Genomic DNA, 17,132 nt, shown 5'->3' with positions numbered 1-17,132 from the left:
GAATCACCACCGTGCCCAGAGGAAGGCAATCCTGAAAGGCTTGCAATGCGAGGAGGATTGCCCTTATCTCTAGGACGTTTATGTGCAATTTGTTCTCTGTGGGGTACCAAAGGCCTTGGACAATCCGGCCTTGAAAAAGACCCTAGCTCCACCCCAACAGGGAAGCTCCATGGTCACAGTGGGTGGGGGCAGACAAAAACAGCCTGCCTCAAAGGAGATCCTATGACTGAAGCCACCACTTCAGATGCTGTCTGCAAATGGGAGTCAATGCAATAGGCATGGACACTCAATGAGATAAACTAGACCACTGCATCGCCAGCTTCCATTGGAGCATCCGCATGTAGTATCTTGCTTGAGGAATGAGGAGAATAATCACAGACATGGACACCAAAGCTCTGAGAATGAGGTGTGCCTGTCACAGTGGAACCTCCAAGATGGCCCTAATCTGCTGCCTCATCAAGTCCACTCTGTGGGGAGGCAATGCTGCAATCTCTGTGATAGTGTTGAGATGAGTCCCAAGTTGACAGCAATCTGTAGCACTTTGCAGGTTTGCAAGAGATACTGCATGACAAAAAACAGTCAATGGTTTGTAGAAGCTGTGAGAAGTCAATCGTCCAGGTATGGACAGACCTGAAATCCCTGAAACCTCAGGTGAGCCACTATGACTGCTAAGCATTTGGCAAACACCCTGGGGGCTGTGGCGTATCCAGATGGAAATGCCCTGAACTGAAAATGATTGGCTCCAATCCAGAAGCACAGGTGCCCCCTGGAGCGTTTGTCTATCTTGATATGATAGTAGGCATCCTGAAGGTCTATAGAGCATATCCCGAACTTTGACTTCTTGATCGATAAGTTCAGTCTGTTGAGGTCCAAAATCAGACGTAGGTCCCCAGTCTTTTTTTGCAAAAGAAGCAAGAATAAGTTCCAGATCCTCTCTGTCCTGCTGGGACCTTGTGGATGACTTTTTTAAGTGCCAGAGGTTCTCTTTGGGCCAGCTCTCTCTGACTGGGTGACACGTCAGGGAAAACCTTCTCAGAAATTGGGGGCTGTTGATAAAAGGGAATGTAATAACCCCTGGATACAATTTTTTGCACCCACTGATCATTTGGTACAGACACCCAGGCACTTGGGTGCAATGAAAAACAAATCCCAACTGCCTCCAGGGTAGGACATCTGGGCAACAAACTCAGGTGCACTGAAAAGGCTTCAGAGAAAGGCTCCCTGGTACCCTGATTTTGCGGACCCTCTCTGCCCTTAGGGCAACATCTACCATTGAATCCCCTTCCCCTGCCACTGGAAGAAAAATCTTCTGGAGCATCTTGGAAGGAACCCTGTGACTTGCGGAACCAGAGCATCTTACTTCTCTGTTGGTTTCTGTAAAAGAAGCTTTGGGGTGTAGAAAACTTGATCAAGACCGCCAGAGTCTTGCCCTACTGCTCATTGCGAGTTAAAGTTTCTTTGACAGAAGGTCCAAATAGCGAGGAACCATTGAATGGGGCATTGGTAAAAGATGCTTTGAAGGGTTCTGCAAACCCACATAACCGCATCCAGACAGGAAGCCTGATGGCAATGTCGGCACCGGCTGCTTGAGAGGTACCCTCTGCTGCACTGGAGATAAACCTTATTCAGGAACTGGTAATGGATGAAAGAGTGGTGAGCTTGGGAGATACCTTCTTGAGGTCCTTTGCCAACATCAACTCTGAAAAAGACTTGGCAGCACAGAGAACAGATCTCTTTGGAGGCAGGTAACATGTGCCAAGTAATTTAGGGCTCACAGACCAAAAAGTGGCTGAAGCATAAAACATGCTTCCCATGTCTGTCAATTGCCAGAGATTCGCGGTTCAGAGGATGGACACTGGAGCTCTGTTCAACCAGCTCCTTTTTTATGGCTGCAGCAACCACAAAAGCATCAACTGGCACTAACTTGCTCCAGTGTGCTGTCTGTGAGAGGGCAGGCTCAAAAACTTGTCCACTTTCTTAGGAACTGCTTCCTCAGTGTCAGGTTCCTTCCATGCCCTCTGTGCGATGAGATCAATAAGCTAGTCCCCGGGGGGGGGCAGGAAGTAGATGGGACCATTCTGAAAGCCTTAAGGAACACAGACTCCTCTAAAGATGGGGGCTGAGGAGACCATCCGCCTTTCTGCTTCAACAGCTCCAAAATGTCCCTGAAGGCGATGTCATCTGGCAGATCAATCTCCATCAAATTCTGTCTCCTCAGGGGACTCCATGCAGAATTCCAAGTGCCTCCTCTTGCACAGTCTCTTCTGAGGTGGCTCTTCTGTAAGGGGCCCAAGAGAGGACTCGGAAGAGAGGGGAACCCCTGAGGTTATAGATGCCTGAAGGCTATCATGAGAGGGCTGACCCTGGATAGGATGAATGGGCTCAGGACACCTGAAAGTGATGGGCTGGGACGTTCCCGGAAAAGGGGGGCGATGCTGCTCCAGACTTGGACAAGGTCTGCTCTACCATGCAAAAAGCTGAAGGACTCGAGGAAACCCTATCCCTGTCCCAGTAGCCAAAACCGAAGGGGGAGCAGATCCCAGCCTAGGGCCCCTTGGACAGTACCTGCCCTGAGCTGTTGAAGGCAAATGCTCCCAAAGGAAGGGACTGATCTGAAAAACCCAGAACAGGGACCCAGAGGTGACCTGTTGGAGTCAAGACACACACTGATCTAAACCACAAGGGACACAGCTAGTCAGGATCCCTGCAGAAACCGGGAAAACTGATATTCCTGGATCCACTGACACCATCCTTGGAGAAACTAGGACCTGGGATTCTGAAACCGCAGGAATCCGAAGAGAAGCTAATTTAGGAGTTTGGGATTTCCCCTAGCCCGTACAGGCTGGGGACCCCAAAAGGCCTCTCTCTATCTGGGCCTTAAGGAAACTCATCCTGTCCATGTCAGGTTAGATGCCCCTAAAGAATCTGGAAGAGGCTGAAGAATGAGTGGATTTAGATGGGGAAGCCAGCTTGGATCCCACCACCTCCCGATGGCATTCCCAATCCAGGAAACAATTCTTATGTCTGGGATATGAAAACTTCAGATCCCAATAAGATCCAACTGGGAAGCCCTGAATAACTCCAGATCTGACAAATGTGTAAGATCTGAACCCAGAAGATCAGCATGCCTTAAATCTGGGGATGCTATAGGATCTGAGGGAACACAGGTAGAATCTGAGGGTCTCTGATCTGAGAAGACCTCAGCACAAGGTGACTGATCCTAAACCTTCAGATTCAAAACTGTCAAGGATGATTTCAGATCCGAGGGACTGTGATCACAGTGTCTTGGCCATTTTTGCAAAGCCAGAGGAGAAGCCCCTAGGGAGGCAGAAGAGGCTTTCCTCTTCAAGTCCTTATGACAGCTAGAGGGGGAGCCCTAAACAAAGGGACTCCTTGCACCATGACCTTGAGCAACAGTTTATTCCAGTGATCCACCAATGCTAGAGGATTGAATGCAGAGCAAGCTGAGCATTCGGGCTCTAAGTGGTAGGATCCCAGCAAATAAACACACTTCTTGTGGGTGTCTGAATTAGGCATCTTACACCCAAAAGAACATCTTTTAAATCTGGTAGGTTTGTTTCTCTCTGACAAAGTCCTACCACCAAGCACGCACATCCCCACCCAAAAACACACAGAAACCAATCATAAACTAAAAAGCCCCTAAACTACCCTCACAACTCCTTAACAAGTTGCAGGGACCAAACTCTCACAACTGAAAAATAAATGCAAAGCACAGCAACAAAACCCCAATAGCCCACAAAAAATAAACTAAAGGGAAGGAAAAGTACAGTTGTGTACACTTACCATAAATGTAGATGTTCACTGTTGCAGTCCTAACCAATGAGTTATCCGGATCCCGGTAGCCCTCGATCGGCCAGAATACCAAAGGTAAGTAATAATTACATTGGCTGTCTGTTGTAAAGGACGTCAGGACGTCCGATACAAAAGGAGGCAGCCGACGTCACTTTCTCTGTCTTTCTTGCATAACAGTCAGAAGCCCCCAGAAAACACGGCTTAAACCAAAAGCCATTTTGGCAAATACCAAATTTAGTCTGTACCTTAGGAAAAGAGAATAGGTAAGAACCAAAAAAGGGGGAAGGAGGGAGGGAAACCAGGACTGCAACAATGAATATACTTGAACATCTACATTTATGGAAAGTGTACACAACTGTACTATGTTCGTGTTTCACTGTTGCAGTCCTAACCAATGGGTTGATTACAAAAGCCCAGAGAAAAGGGGAGGAATGAACAGAATCAAGGATTGGCTAGAATGCCCTGCAGAACAGCAGTGGCAAACCCTGCCCTGGCTCTTGAAAACAAAGGCAAATTATAATGCTTTTTGAAAGTGTGAACAGAAGACCAAGTGGCAGCCTCCAAAATGTCTTTAGTAGGGACACCCCTTAAAAAGGCTGCAGAAGTGGCAGCTGCTCTAGTTGAATGGGTCCTAACCCCTTGAGAAGGAACCTAGCCATGAAAGGAATAACAAAAAGTAATACAATGTGCAATCCATTTAGAAATGGTTTGCTTAGAAATAGCCTTGCCCTGGGCTCCAGGGGCAAAACTGACCAATAACTATGCTGACTTCTGAAGGTCTTTAGTCCGGTCCAGGTAAAACCTGAGCTGTCTGTGCACATCAAGAGAATGTAGGATTCTTTCACCTCTATTTCGAGGATTAAGAAAGAAGGTAGGAAGGTGTATGGACTGATTAAGAGTCAGGCTAGAAACCACCTTAGACATAAAGGAGGGGTTGGTTCTCAGAGAGACCCTATCTGCATGGAAAATAAGAACAGACTCCACAGCCATCAAAGCTTGCAGCTCCGAAACCCTCCTTGCTGAAGTTATAGCCATGAGGAAGGCAGTCTTCCAAGAGGGAAACTTTAAATCTGCAGTGGCAGCTGGATCAAAAGGAGGAAGAGTGTATTTCTCTAAAACAAAATTAAGATCCCAGGCTGGAGTAGGTGACCTTCTGGGTGGTGTTAAGTTGTAAGCAACATTTTCATCAGGGGATGAGATAAAATGGGTTGCACAAAAGAACAAGGAGCACAAATGGCTGAAGCATGGATCTTGATAGAGGAAAAAGAAAGACCACCCTGAAGTAAATCGGCCAGGTATTCCAGGATCAGGGAAAGGGTAGGCTTTGAAGAAGATTCACCTCTAGCCTGCATCCAATGAGAGAATCTTTCCCATTTGCCAGCATAGGACTTCCTAGTGCTACGCCTCCTGGCCTCCCTCAGCACGTCAACCACTTGCTGGGAAAGGGAAGAAGCAAAGGATGGAGTCATACAATGAGCCATGCTGCCAAATGGAGAGACTGAAGATGAGGATGTAGAATTTTTCCCCCTTCCTGAACCAAAAGATCTGGCTTCAGAGGAAGATGCCAAGGAGGAAATTGGGAGAGACTGCAAAGCAGTGGATACCAATGCTGTCTGGGCCAGTCCGTAGCTATGAGAATAGTCCTTGGTAATTCATCCCTGATCTTTAATAATAGGTAGTTCATCCCTGATCTTTAATAATACTCTGGGAAGAAGAGGAGGGAAGGCAGAAACTGACAGCAGAATCCAAGGGAAGGACAGAGTATCTACTTTCCAGGCTCTGCTGTGATGCTGTCTGGTGCGAAAAAGAGGTAGAAGATGGTTGTCTGGAAAGGAGAAAAGATCCATCTGAGTGCCGCAACGTTGAATGATGCTGTAAAAAAAACTGCTGTTCAGCTGCCACTCATGAGGATTCAGGGTCTCTGTCTGCTCAACTGGTCTGCCAAAACATTGAGCCTTGCTGGAAGAAACTAAGCTAGGAAATGCAGGCCCAGGGATGCTGCTATGGACCAAAGACTCATGCTCTGCCTGCATAAGGGGTAAGAATGAGTCCCTCCCTGCTTGTTGATGTACCACATGACTGTGGTGTTGTCTGTTCTGACGAGCAGGGCTCCTGGAGAAAGAAGATGCTTGAAAGCTAGTAAGGCCTGCTGGACTGCTAGCAACTCCTTTAAATTTATGTGCAGGTGCATCTTCTGGGTATTCCAATGTCCCTGTATACATCTGCCATCCAGGTGAGCTCCCCAGGCATAGTCCGATGCGTCTATGGTAAGAACTTGAGTGGCAAGGGGTGGGCAAAAAGGCACACCTTTGTTCTGTAGACAGGCTGTTGCCCACCATAGAAACTGTCTGCAGACATGGAAGCAGAGGAATTATATCCAGGTCCTGTGTGTGTGTTGACACCAAATGTTCTTGAGGTACCATTGCAATTTCCTCATATGCAGTCTTGCATATAGTATCATGAGAATGCAAGAGGCCATGAATCCCAGAGCTTGCAGGTATTTCCTTGCAGGGAGCTGGGACAGGCTTGCCAAGTCCTTGAAGTAAACTAAGAGAGTTGTCTGCTTCTTCTGGGTGAGATGTATCATCTGGGTGGCTGCGTTTAGACTCGCTCCCAGGAATGTTATCTCCTTGGATGGCACCATTTTAGATTTTTCTTCATTGAGAGTGTAACCCAGGGAAGAGATAAAGAGTCTTTACAAATTCTAGATCCTTTAACAGCTGTTCCTGAGAATTTGCTTGTCCAAGTATGGATAAATCTAAATTTTCTTCTGCCTGCAAAATGCAATGACTGGAGCCACGCACTTTGTGAAAACTCTAGGAGCAGTAGATAAGTCAAAGGGCAGCACAGAGAATTTATAATGTTGCTTGCCCAACCTGAAATGAAGGTATTGCCTGCAACTCTCCCTGATAGGACTGTGCAGATAAGCTTCTTTGAGATCTTAGGAAGGAATCCTTTTCTAACATTGGCAGCAACTGATGCAGAGTGAGCATTTTGAACTTTGGAATTATCAAGAAAGAATTCAGGATGGACAGATCTAGGATAGGGTGCCAGGTGCCTTTTTTTTTTTTTTTTTTTGGAAATAGGAAAAGTCTGGAATAGAAGCCCTTGCCTACCTGCTGAGCAGGAACTGATTCTATTGCTCCCAGATGTAAGAGACAAAATTTGTTTTTCTACTTCTGCCTTTGGTTTGGAAGAGTGTCCGGGAATCTTTTGGGTACGGGAAAGGTGTGGAAAGAAAACTTGTGTCCTAGGGATACAGTTCTGAGTACCCATTTGTCATCAGTGATGATGGCCCAGACATTTGCATAAAGGGCCAACCTTCCCCCTAAAGGACTCTCCGGGCAGGCAAGCACAGGCAGAAGTTGGACAGACTCAATGAGAATGTTTAGACAGATGCCAAGCTTAGAACTTCCTGCCTTGGAAGAGGAAGCCTGCCAATGCTTAGACCTTTGAGGGGTAGCCACCTGCCCCCTAGATTTGTAACCTCTAGTCCTAGAACGGTTCTGTCTGCTGGTATCAGGGAATGTCCAACTCTTAGAATTGTAATTCCTACTAAAGCGAGGTGGTTGAACTTGCAGAAAGTCTGTTTGCATAAACTTGTCCTTGTCCTCCATCTTCTTGAGTACTTCCTCTGCTTTGCTGCCAAAAAGACTGCCCTTATGCAAAGGTACATCTAAAAGCTTAGCCTTGACAGGCTCTGGTAGGGGCTGCTCCCTGAGCCAAGCTTGCCTTCTAATAACAGAGTCAGTAGTTGTAGCCCTGCAGGAGGCTTCTAGAATGCCAAAACCACAAAGTAATGAATGTTTATTGACAAGACTGGCAGAATTCAGCAAATCCTGCATATCCTTACTCTCCACCAGAAGCACACTTGCTATTCTAGACTTAATAGCTTCCAAAGTGTGCTGCTGGTACTTCAGCATGTGAAAAAGACAATTAGTAGATCTAATAGTAAGAGTGGCAGAGGTATAAACCTTTTTACCCCACCTATCTAGGTTCCCTGTCAGAAGGTACAGGGTTTTTGGTAACAGTGGCCTTAACTCCTTGAGAGCCTTGAGAAATAACCTCTGGATCAGCCACTGGATTCCTTAAAAGAAAGAAATGAGAATCAGGGACTCTATAGTACCTGTCAGGTTTCCTGGGAGCAGGAGGAACCGAATTTGGAGTCAAGGAATTTTACAGAAAAACATCATCAACCACTTCCAACACTGGGGGAATAGCCAAAGGCTTATGCTGAGGCAAATCCAAAAACTCCCTAATCCTTTTCTTAGATTGGGGATAATCCTGACTTTCCCATTTAAAATGTACAATGAGAGTACTTAAAGTATCACCAAAAGAGAAATCCTCTGGAGAAGCAGAAGGGATGGACTCCTCTGCGTCCAAATCCTCAAACGGAGAAAAGAAACGGAGAAATTTCCTCTTCATCAGCAGAAATGCTAGAAGTATAAGAACCAGAAAAAGCAAAGCCTCAGGAGAAACATCCCTACCTCTTTTAGAAGGAGGAGGCTGTGAACCCCCAACAAGGGTTGAAAGGTCATTAGCCATTTTAACCATTTGGGATTGAGGGGAACGAGAGGAAAAGTACAGTTTTGTACCTACCATAAATGTAGATGTTCGAGGATCCACATTGCTGCAGTCCTAACTATTGGGTAGTCCGCTGTCCAGTCGGCCCGAATACCAAAGTATATGGCTGACGTCGGTCACGGCGCATTAGACTGACGTCAGTACGTCAGGGTACTAATGCGCATGACCGACGTCATATCCTCAGTCTTTCCTTGCCCCAGATGTCAGAAGACCCTAAAAAGACAAGGCCAAAACCAAAACACACCAAACATACCTGCACCAAAAATATATACAATATATACAAAGGTACCAGAATATAATCTCACCTACACAACCACCCCTAAACACAGAGGGAAGGAGGGAGGGTAAATTGGACTGCAGCAATGTGGATCCTCGAACATCTACATTTATGGTAGGTACAAAACTGTACTATGTTCTTCATTCCACATTGCTGCAGTCCTAACTATTGGGTAGAATCCCAAAGCAGAGGTAAGGGAGGCTGGCAAATCATAAGGAAGCAGGAGCTGATAACATGCCTTGCAAAATAGCTGTGGCAAAACCAGCCCTAGACTTAGAGTAGAGAGGAAGGTGGTAATGCTTAGAGAAAGTATGCACTGAACTCCAAGTAGCTGCCTCCAAAATATCCTTAGTTGCCACCCCCCTTAGAAATGCTGTTGAAGTGGCAGTAGCCCTAGTGGAATGAGGCCTAATCCCAGCTGGAATCTCCTTGCCATGATGGGAATAACAAAATGCAATGCAAAACCCAATCCACCTAGAAATAGTTTGTTTTGACACAGGCTTGCCCTGCGAACTCAAAGCAAAAGAAACAAACAACTGCTGAGACTGCCTAAAATCCTTAGTCCTGCTTAAATAATAACGCAATTGCCTGTGTACATCTAAAGTGTGCAAAATCTTTTCCCCTTTATTTTGGGGATCTGCATAGAAAGTAGGCAAATGAATAGTTTGGTTTAAAGCCACACTAGAAACCACCTTAGGCATAAAAGAAGGATTAGTACGTAATGATACCCTATCCTTATGAAAAATCAAAAAAGGCTCAACCGCCATAAGGGCCTGTAACTCAGAAACCCTTCTTGCAGAAGTAATGGCCAACAAAAAAGCAGTCTTCCATGACAAGTATTTCAGTTCAGCAGTAGCTGCAGGCTCAAAAGGTTGTAGAGTAAGTTTCTCCAACACAAAATTGAGATCCCAAGCAGGAGTAGGAGCTCTACGTGGGGGTCTTATATTCTTTGCCCCTCTAAGAAATTGCTTGAACAAAGGATGTGAAAACAATGGTGGGTCACAATCATAGTGAGCTGAAATTGCTGCAGCATGAATCTTAATGGAAGAGAAAGACAAACCTTTGTCCAATAACTCAGTAAGATATTGAAGAGCCACACTCAAATTAGGCTCAGAAATCTCCAAATTCTTTGCTGCAGTCCAAAATAAAAATCTCTTCCATTTTTCTGCGTACACTTTCCTTGTACTAGGTCTTCTGGCTTCCATAATCACATTTAAAACTTGTTGAGGAAGCTGAGACCTGCTGTCTTTCAAAACAGAATATGCCAGGCTGTTAGATGAAGAGAGTGAAGCTTGACATTGAGCAGATGACCGTCCCTCTGAGACAACAGGTGTGGAATCAAGGGTAAAGGCCAAGGAGGCTTCCTTACCAGACTCCTCAGTAATGGGTACCAGTGCTGCCGAGGCCAATCTGGAGCTATTAATATCATCCTTGGCTTGTCTTGTCTGACCTTTAGAAGCACCTTTGGGAGAAGAGGCAGAGGTGGAAAAGCATACACATGAAGATTTTTCCAACTGAAAGAAAGAGCATCCACTTTCCAAGCTGTGTGATGAAATCCCTTCGTGCAAAACTTTGGCAGCTGGTGGTTTAGTGGAGAAGCGAACAGATCTATGTCTGGAGTTCCCCATGACACTGTCAATTTTTGAAATACATGAAGATCCAGTTTCCACTCGTGGGGATCCATGATTTGTCTGCTTAACACATCTGCTAAGGAGTTCTGTGCTCGGGGGAGAAACCTTGGGTGAAGAGTTAGTTGCAAGCTGAGCGCAGTCTCCCATAAAATCATTGCTTGTGTGCAGAATGGGTAAGAATGTGTTCCCCTTGTTTGTTGATGTACCACATGACAGTTGTGTTGTCTGTTAGAATCAACACCTGCCCTGGAAGAAGTAACTCCTTGAAAGCCATTAATGCAAACTGGACTGCTAACATCTCTTTCATGTTGATATGTAGATGCTGTAGTCTGGCAGGCCACTTGTCTTGTATCCACTTTCCATCTAGATGAGCTCCCCAAGCAATGTCTGAGGCATCTGTCGTTAGAATCTGACTTGCCTCTGGCCGGGTCACAGAGAGTCCCTTGTTTAGGTGACATTCCTGAGCCCACCACAAAAATTCCTTTTGAATGCAAGGTATTATTTGAATGACAGTGTCCAAATCCTGGCAGTGCTGTGTCCATAGATTTTGAGATACCATTGTAGCTTCCTCATATGCAGTTTGGCATTGGGAAGCACCAGAATACAAGATGCCATGAACCCTAAGGCTTGAAGGACTGTCCTTGCAGTCAGCCCGGACTGAAGAGATAATTGATGGAAGTAACTGGAAAGATTCTGTTGTTTGTCCGGGGTTAAAAGGCCATCTGGGCTGCTGTATTCAGTCTCACACCCAGAAAGCACATGTCTTGAGAGGGTACTAGACTGGACTTTATTTCGTTCACAGAATACCCTAGGCATCTTAGCACTGCTATGACATATTCCAAATGCTGTAGAAGGTCTTCCTTTTCTTGAGCCAGAATCAGGCAGTCGTCCAAGTAAGGATAGATTTGAATTCCTTTTAGCCTGAAGTAAGCTATCACTGGAGCCAGAACCTTTGTGAATACTCTGGGCAGTAGATAAGCCAAAGGGCAATGCAGAGAACTGATAATGAGAATTTCCAGCTCGAAAACGCAGATACTTCCTGCAACTTAGCCTTATAGGCACATGAAGGTAAGCTTCCTTGAGATCTAAAGTTACCATCCAGTGATCTTTGCCCAGCAGAGGTAAAAGCTGTTGTAACGTCAACATTTTGAACTTTGGAATGTCCAGATAAGTGTTGAGGACAGATAAATCCAAAATTGGTCTCCACGTGTTCCCCTTCTTTGGTACTAGGAACAGGCGAGAATAAAATCCTAGGCCCCTTTCTGGCACAGGAACTGACTGAATGGCTCCTATTTGGAGCAACAGAGAAATTTGCTTGTGAGCCTCTGTTCTTTGTAGAGGAGGAATGTCTGGCATGCCTTTGAAAGGAGGCAAGGTATGGAAATAAAACCTGTAACCGTGGTGAATGATATCCAGAACCCATATGTCTTGGGTAATTAAATTCCAATTTTCTTTGAAAAGAGACAGCCTTCCTCCCAGAGGTGCTGCCAGGCGAGAATGTACTGGCAGCTGAAAAGGCAGGTCATTGGGTCTGCTTACGAAAGGACTGACCCCTGCCCTCACCAGAAGTCTGAGCAGGTGAACTCCCTGTCCTAGGCCTAAAAGAACCTTGAGCTCTGCCCCTACCACGTCTAGACCTACCCCTAGACTGGGAATCATAAGCAGGATAAGTCCACCCCTTAGTAGGCCAATTTCTACTAAACTTCGGAGGCTGTACCTGCAAAAAATCCTTAACAGTTTGCATAGACTTAGCCTTGTCCTCCATTTTCTTTAAAACTGCTTCCACAGGCGAACCAAACAACACATCAGACTGTAAAGGAGCATCCAAAATCCTTGTCTTAACATGCTCAGCTAAGTTCTGATCTCTCAACCAGGCGTGCCTCTGAAGAACAGAACCAGTGGCAGCCACCCTCGAGGAGGCCTGCACAGCATCAAAACCACACTGCAAAGAATGCTTTCCCACTTGTTCAGAAACATGAACTAAATCCTGCAGCTCTTTACACTCAATACCTTCAGCCAAAGCATCCACCTTAGACTTCAATTGTGAAAGGAGATAATTCTGATATTTTAACATATGAAACTGACAATTCAACGCCCTCATGGCTAAAGTGGAAGAAGTGTACACTTTCTTTCCCCATCTATCCAAAGCCCTTGCCTCTTTATCAGGAGGAACAGGATTTTTAACCACAGAAGCCTTCACACCTTTAGGCCCCTGAGAGACAGTTTCTGGGTCTGCCCTAGGACTCTTAAAAAGATACTTATGGGCGTCAGGCACCCTATAGTACCTATCCGGTTTAACTGGGGCAGGAGGCAAAGAGTCAGGATTTAGTGAAGCCTCTGCAAAAACATCTTCTACCACAGTCAGAACAGGAGGTATAGCTAAAGGCCTATGTTGGGGTAAAAACAAGAATTCTCTAAGCCTCTTCCTGGAATCAGAGAAATCTTGACCTTCCCATTTAAAATGCTCCCTCATGGAATGCAGAGTCTCTGAAAAAAAAAAATCCTCAGGAGGTGAAGCTGAAGGAGTAGAATCATCCACATCAGAATCAGAATAAGGAGGATACTCCTGCAAGTCTTCAACCGAAGACTCAGAAGCCTCTGAACATTGCTCAAAACTCTCAAACTCAGGTTCCACCCTAGGCCTCTTATCAGGAGGGGGCATAGAACCTCTAATCATAGTAATCAAATCCTCTGCCATTTTTAGCATATGCTTCTTAGGCAAAGACCCTGAAACACTCGGAGAAACCCCCACTGAAGCTAAAGTAGGCCTGCCTCTTAAAGAAGCCTTGGCAACAGAAGGCGAGGCCCTAACCACCTTAGGAAGAGAAGGAAGAACAGCCACCTGAGAAGCCCCTTCAGCCTGGCCTACTTCCTGAGAGGATACATCCTGTAACAATAAAGTTTCTCCCTGAGACTCCAAAGAAACTCCTGGCAGAACCTCCGGCTCCACTGAGCCCTCTAAAGAACCGACGTCCGGGACTGTCGGTTCTTCCACTCTAGGCTTCGCTGCTTTGTCCTTGCGCTTTTTGGCTGAAGCGGCGTCGGAGCATCCGACGGCATTTTATAATTACAACGCTTCCCAAACACTAACCTGGCACAGTCTAACCTTCTCTTAATAGTGCGTTTGTTAAATCTAGCACAAGAGCGGCATCCAACAACGTCGTGCTCAGGCCCTAAACAAGGTATACACAAAGTATGGTAATCCCTATGAGGTATCTGTTTCCCACAAGAAATACAGTTATTCACTTTTTCTGACATCCGGTTAAATACTGAGGCAAGAAAAAACCAAAATATTCCCCAACGGGGTACTTAGCCAACTTTGATTCGGTCTGAAACTCTGACTTCAGAAACTTTCAGAACGCCAACCTGCACTCGCAAAATTGCTTCTGCATCGGACCATGCGGCAAAAAAGACTGAGGATATGACGTCGGTCATGCGCATTAGTACCCTGACGTACTGACGTCAGTCTAATGCGCCGTGACCGACGTCAGCCATATACTTTGGTATTCGGGCCGACTGGACAGCGGACTACCCAATAGTTAGGACTGCAGCAATGTGGAATGAAGAACATCTGGAGCCTGCTTTTTCACAGGCTTATGACTGGAAGATTTACCTGCAAGTCTGAAGGACTCAGGAGGCCTGGCAACTGCCGACGTTGCAGCCAAAAACGTCGGTATGAGCTTACTGTCTGAACAAAGAACAGAGGCCTCTGACACTGGAGTCAGCTTAGCGGCTCTAGATCCAGCTGAAGAGACAACAGGTGAAAGGTCAGAAGGCAAAATGGAAGCCGGAGGCCTGGGGACCTCTGAAATGGTCTCAACTGAGGCCTGCGGTTGAACATCTACAGGCTGCAGGGGCTGCAAAGGCACCTCACTGGCTACAGCATGACTGACGATCAGCTTAACATCATCCGAGGACTTGAACCTCTGAAGCCTGTCACGGTCCTTATCCTTAGGTTTCTTGGGGATATCCGAAGCCTGAAGACCAGCGGATGCCATACTGACAAACTTAGGCCAAACTCCAAAAAGTTTAGCTAAAAGCTTAGCCTGACAACAAATAGTATGCGGATTAAAGGAAGCACAAGGATCACAATTAGGAACGTCATGGTCAAGGCCTAAACAAATACAATAGGAATGAAAATCTCTATGGGGAATCTACTTTCCACAGGTAAGACAATTAACCTTTTCTGACATTCATTAAGGCAAGAAGAGAGGGTAGTTGACTTCAACTTTGTAGTCAGAAACAAAAAAGGTAAACTGCCAACCGGCACTCGTGCAAGAAATGCTTCTGCTTTGGGCTCCATGGCAAGGAAGACTGAGAAAGTGATGTCGGCTGCCTCCTTTTGTATCGGACGTCCTTTACAACAGACGACAGCCGATGTAATTTTTACTTACCTTTGGTATTCTGGCCGATCGAGGGCTACCGAGAGCCAGATAATCCATTGGTTAGGACTGCAACAGTGAAACACGAACATCTGCTGAAAGCACAAAGGGGATGACAGAACAAGGTGCCAAGCACTTAAAGGAAGAAAGGGCAAGAAAAGACACAAGCCTAATGCTGTATGTGAGCTAAAAAAAAGGGAATGGAGGAAGAGAAAAAGCTAAACTACCTAGAAAAAAAGTTATGTACTCACCATAACATTCCATCTAAGTAGTTGTACTTCATTTGTCTTCAACCTGTGGGTCTCTGGATCCGAACTGGCTGCAACACTAGCATCTGATTCAAGCTCCTCCCCTTACCCATAATGCCCTGTCTCCTTTCCTCAGATAGAGTTTGCTGCTCAATAAAACATAGGATCTCATTGCGTCTGGCTTACCACTAAACACTCCCCAATATCCCAAAGCCAAGCAAGGAGAGCCACTATAGTGTGCACCTCCTGAACACAAGGTTAGGGCAATAGTGACAAGGTCAGGGAGATGGATGAAGACAAAGTACAACTACTCAGATGGAACATTATGGTGAGTACATAACTTCTTTATCTGAAATAGTTGACTTCATTTGATCTTCAACCTGTGGGACAGAGTCCCCAGCTACTAACACCTGGGTGGCCCTCATGGAAGGATATTCTGGAGCACCACGGAGCCAAAAGATGCCCTACACCTGGATACAATGTTTAATTTGTAATGTGAAATGAAGGTATGAGATGAGGACCAAGTAGCTGCAGAACAAATCATCCAGCGACACCCAGGACCAAAAAGCCGCTGAAGTGGCCATGAATCTGGGGGGGGGGGTGCCTTTGTCAGAATAAGCTCGAATGATACATTAGGAAATCCAATGAGCAATGGTTACTTTGGCAATTGGCTTTCCTAAAAAGGGTTTTGAATATGAAACAAAACTGGTCAGATTTGCGAAAGGGCTTCGTCCTGTGCAGATAAAATCTCAATTATTTGTATACATTCAACAAGTGTAATTTATATTTACCCTTGTTCTAAAAGGAAAGAAAATGGGAAGATTAATAGTTTAATGTTGGCTTCTGATGCCACCTTAGGAAGAGAAGATGGATTAGTGCACAGGGAGACCCTGTCTTTATGGAAAATCATGTATGGAAACTTGATAGTGCCTGAAGCTCCGACACTCTCCTAGCAGACATAATAGCCACCAAAAAGGCAGTCTTCCAGGACAGGTACTGCACGTCTATTGAGGTTGCAGGCTCAAAAAGAGGAGAGACTAAAGCTTGTAACACAAAAGTGAGATCCCATGGGGATGTAGGATCCTTCTCAGGGGGGCCTTAAAAGAAAGGTACCCTTAAGGAAGGTCTTGCAAAGTTTAGAGGAGGTTAGCAAAGACCTTCTCCCCACATGGAAATTAGAAATAGCAGCCAGTTGTACCTTAACCGTAGAAGAGCTAGCTCCTTGTTGAAAAATCCCTGCCAAGAACTCTAAGACTGCTGAGACAGGAGCTGCAAAGGGATCTAAATCCCACTGAAAAGCCCATATAGAGAACAGTTTCCATTTATTACGATATTGTCATGTGGAAATGTGAGCAGCTACCAAAATGATCCTAACAATTAAGGGAACTGGAGCAGCCAAGCTGTGAGCTTCAAACTGACCAGATCTGGGTGAGGGATCCCAGAGGGGTGTGAAATGAGATCAGGAACCAGATTCAGGATCCATGGTGGAACTACCAGGTGAGACAAAAGGGAGCGGAACCAGACTTGATGAGGCCAGAATGGAGCAATGAGCATTACTGTGTTCCCTAGCCTGTGAGCTTTCTGTAGAAATTTCGAAATGAGAGGTAACTAAGAGTAGGCATAAAGATCACTGGGAGGGCACAAATACCACAGCATCTCTGGGGACTTCCCCCTGAGGGGATTTAGAGCAAAGAACCTGCTGCATTTCACGTTAGAAGGAGATGCAAAGAGATCACAGCAAGGCCGATCCCACTTGAAAGATCTCCTCCGCTACTGAAGGATTCAGAGACAACTCGTAAGGCATCAGAAAAGTCCTGCTGAACCTGTCCACTAGAATGGACCGTCACTGCCCTCATCTCCAGGACGTTGATATGCAAACTGGTCTTGGAAGGGGACCACGTGCCTTGGACAGTCCTTCCCAAGCAATGCCTCCCCACCCCAGCTGGGGGGCATCTTGTGGTCACCGTGGCTTTGGGAATGGGCAGAAGAAAGGGACATCCCCTGACAAGATCCAGGGAAAAAATCCATCATCGAAGAGAGTCCCTGCAAACCCAAGAGATGCGGACTGGATGAGAAAGAGGGAAATTTAATAGGGGCCATTGTACTGCCAGTGTCCACTGAAGGATTTGCATGTGAAGACAAAGGGGTAAGAGTGATTGTGGCTGCCATGGACCCCAGTACTCTTAGAACAGCCGCT

This window comes from Protopterus annectens, chromosome 16.part0 (genome assembly GCF_019279795.1).
Source record: "Protopterus annectens isolate FY-2018-M chromosome 16.part0, PAN1.0, whole genome shotgun sequence".
NCBI classification, from domain to species: Eukaryota; Metazoa; Chordata; order Ceratodontiformes; family Protopteridae; genus Protopterus; species Protopterus annectens.
Note: the sequence above shows the minus strand (reverse complement) of the source record.